This window comes from Lytechinus pictus, chromosome 5 (genome assembly GCF_037042905.1).
Source record: "Lytechinus pictus isolate F3 Inbred chromosome 5, Lp3.0, whole genome shotgun sequence".
Classification (NCBI taxonomy): domain Eukaryota; kingdom Metazoa; phylum Echinodermata; class Echinoidea; order Temnopleuroida; family Toxopneustidae; genus Lytechinus; species Lytechinus pictus.
Window position 1 is genome coordinate 2437344 of NC_087249.1, and position 3764 is coordinate 2441107.

General features: G+C 37.5%; 1 non-coding gene across 1 annotated transcript; it reads right to left on the minus strand.

The window, feature by feature from the left end:
* Nucleotides 1-548: 548 nt before the first annotated feature.
* On the minus strand, nt 549-630 carry TRNAS-UGA (transfer RNA serine (anticodon UGA)). The gene has a single exon. It is a non-coding gene; the product is annotated as a tRNA-Ser (tRNA).
* Nucleotides 631-3764: the final 3134 nt, after the last annotated feature.

Sequence of the window (3764 nt, forward strand, 5' to 3'; positions counted from 1 at the left end):
GTGAAGCGAGTACCAACTTACCGATCCCATAATGCAACACGAAACACAACGCTCGTCAACCCTTTGCCTGTGGCGCCTTCCCAATGCAATCGATACACCATGTACACTGATGTTCACTTCTTTGTTCTAACACAGACTGACCCAATTATTCTTTAATGCATCTAAAATTGCAACACTCCAAACTCAGATCGTCAAGAGGTGACTCCATAAGACGTTGACTGCTTGACTAGTTACTTGCTGGGCGGATATTAGGATGAACAAATTATTGATTGAAAAAAAATCTCCTCCGTTGTGCGGTTCGTGGAATGGAACCGAAATAATGGTAAACAATGTAGGCCTATTGTGAAAATAGAAACTATCTCATAGGATAGATCGTATTTTCAAAGGAGATTATGCAAGGGTAATTTGTGGTTCTGTTAAGGTGTGTATTTCAAGGAAGAATTTTTATAATTCTCCTTTGAAAACAACGAAACACAAAAGGATTACAATTTGAATGAGTATCAGTAGACAACATATAACTGAACAAAAAATAAAATTGTAATGACAATCGCTGCGAGCAGGATTTGAACCTGCGCGGGGAGACCCCATTGGATTTCAAGTCCAACGCCTTAACCGCTCGGCCATCACAGCTTCACACAAACAATTCGCTATCATGATTATTTATTCAAAATTGTCACATTTTTTTAAATTTTGTATTTCCAGTACTTTACCCAATGCACCATTGTTTATCAATCATGTCAACCAAATTCTACGATGTCCATAATTGTCAAGTTTAGAGTTTGTTCCCCCATTTCCTTTTTTTTAGTTCTTAAAATAATTTCCAAGTTGTTTTTAAGAAATTAACAAGCAAAACACTGAAGAAGATAGAGAGACATCTTTTTATATCACTCCGTAGTCATGATTGTGTTGAAAAGTCATTAGCATGGAACAAGATACTGTATGCGAAATAGATCATCATCATAATCGTATGAGACCAAAGACAACTCCAGGGCCTTAAGTGTCCACCGTCTAGCTTTTTCGTGTAATTTGAGGCCGTTGTCCTAATTTTGGTTTAAATCAAATAAGCAGACTTCTAACATCAGGTCAAACAGGTTTCTAACAAAATAATAATAAATCCAGGTGTAGAGTTCATTTCGTAAACGTGGCTAAAATAAAGACAAGAGTGGATGATCTGAATTTATTCATGAGAGCGTTCAGTTCTGGGATGTGAAAAAAAATTATTTAGTCACTATATTCATCAAGGAATCAAGGAGATTCAAACTTGTATATGATAGCTTTTATTCAATTATCTTTGTCTGGAATCTATTTTTTGTCAATAATGCAAGTAGAATAACAGCCACTCAGTTTAATAAAGCAAGCTCTCAATGTGTTAAGTTGAACACGCCAGCCGAGAAAACATAAGGTTTCTATTTTTACACACACTGAAAATGATTAGTAAATATGAAACAAATACATGGTATAGAACGTCACTGACGCTTAAAATTCATCACGATGATTACATTAAGTACAAGGTGATTACTTAAATGTCTAAAGTCTGTTATTTTCTTAAAGATTCTAAACAAATTACTCGATAGCAGTGTCATGGGAGGACGCTGTCCCGATTTTGATCCTATGACCAAAATAAAGCATTTCTTTTTGGAAGTACCAGTTTATAGCTTTATCACACATACAATATACAGAAGTGCGGTTTTGCTACCACAGCTATAATCAAATAATTGAAATGTAATGAATTAAAATGAACTCAAATATCACGTCTATACCCCCTCTCTCTTATTCGCTTTCTTGATTGTTCTTTTTTTCCTCCTTATCCCACCTCATCTACCCGCACCCCCTCCCCCACCCCCTCTCGCTCTTTCTGCAAGAATTATGATCTCTCCGGAGTATATGCAATGCTTGTGATTATTCTTCTTTGTTTTTCATGTTATGAAGTGTCATATTACAGAACAGGATATGCTGTTGATAATAGCTAGGTGAGTATGAATTTTGTTTTATATTGACGTCATCAGTTGGCACGTGCATATCACCTGACATATTTCTAAGATCGGCGGTTTACTCAAAACAATTTTTTATTCGTCGATGGAATGAAATCCCATGACATCCGTTTGTTACATGAGACTACATTGCACAGCCATCAAGCCATATATCTAACATATAGCTTCCAGATATCAAATCTTGAATCAGTAAAATATAGGTAATAAAACCGACAAAGGTCTTCGGGGACGAGGGAAGTTTATCAAAGAAATCTGTGCCAATGAAATGTTTGCTCTCTTAAAAGATAAAAATGTATATACAGCATATACATGTAGTTCTATCATGTACGATTGGTCAATATCGCGGTATGGCATTCCGCCAATATCGGTGGTCCAATTTCTTCAATCGACAATAAATGTACATGGGTCACAAGAGTATCGGTATGGAAAGGCTAGGACATCTTGGGAATATTAAGTAAACCTTTATATCTCAATTATATGATTGTACTATAGGATGAACCTACTATGATAATCATGCTCCATGATTTATTCCACTAGAACATGAAGGGTATCATTTCCTATACGAAAAAATAGGTGCAAAATGAAATTTGTAACTCATGATTCTACAACGTTTCGACGGAGACACCCGTCTTCTTCAGTTGTAATAAGACCAAATGAATGATAAACTTCACTGTTTTAAAACCGAACAGTATTCATTAGTAAAGTATACCTTTTTATTTGTATCAACTTCATCTCTACTGTTTGATACTAAATCATGATGAGTAGGCCTACGTTTATTTGCTAATATGGAATTAATTTATTGCTTGTTATGAGAGTAACATTAATATACTCCATCATTGTATATTTTTATAAATAAACAACTATTAATGTGCTACTTTCATACACCAAAAATTCCATGGACTAACGTGATCATATATAACATGTATAAGCCATCAAGCTTTACTATTTTTTAATTCTATATTATGATTATCATTATGGTTCCATGACAATTGCTCCGCCGATATTTGCTCCGCCGACAATTGCTACGCAAAATACGACAACTGCTCCGCCGACAATTGCTCCGGACAGTTGCTCCGCCGACAGTTGCTCCGTCGACACTTGCTCCGCCGATATGTGCTCCGTCGACACTTGCTCCGCCGATATTTGATCCGCCGATATTTGCTCCGCCGACATCTGCTCCGCCGACATCTGCTCCGCCGAAAATTGCTCCGCCGACAATTGCTCCGCCGATAATTGCTCCACCGAAAATTGCTCCGATTATACAACAATTGCTCCGCCGATATTTGCTCCGCCGACATCTGCTCCGATTATACGACAATTGCTCCGCCGATAATTGCTCCGCCGACATCTGCTCCGCCGTAAATTGCTCCGATAATGCGACAATTATTTATTACTTTTTTATTCGTACTTTCATACGCATAACAATTTTAGCACAGGCTGAAGGCGTCAATTTACCATGGAGCATAGCTCCATGAATTTACAAAGTTAACTTAAACTATGCTTGCATGATATATTAAATGTCATACACAGGGGCCGCGGAACGGTTTTCAAAGTGAGGGCTGAGTCAAAAGTTGGGGCTGTCCATGCTAAAAATCACAATCATATGGTCATTCTTACGTTTTTTGTACACGGCTTTGAAAATTGGGGGGCTAAACCCCCCGGCTCCGCGGCCCCTGATACATGCATATAGAAAGAAATAGAAAAAAAGGGGTAAGCACAAAGGAGGGATAGATATTCTTAATGCTTATTCATGGTGGGGGGGGGGGAGCATTT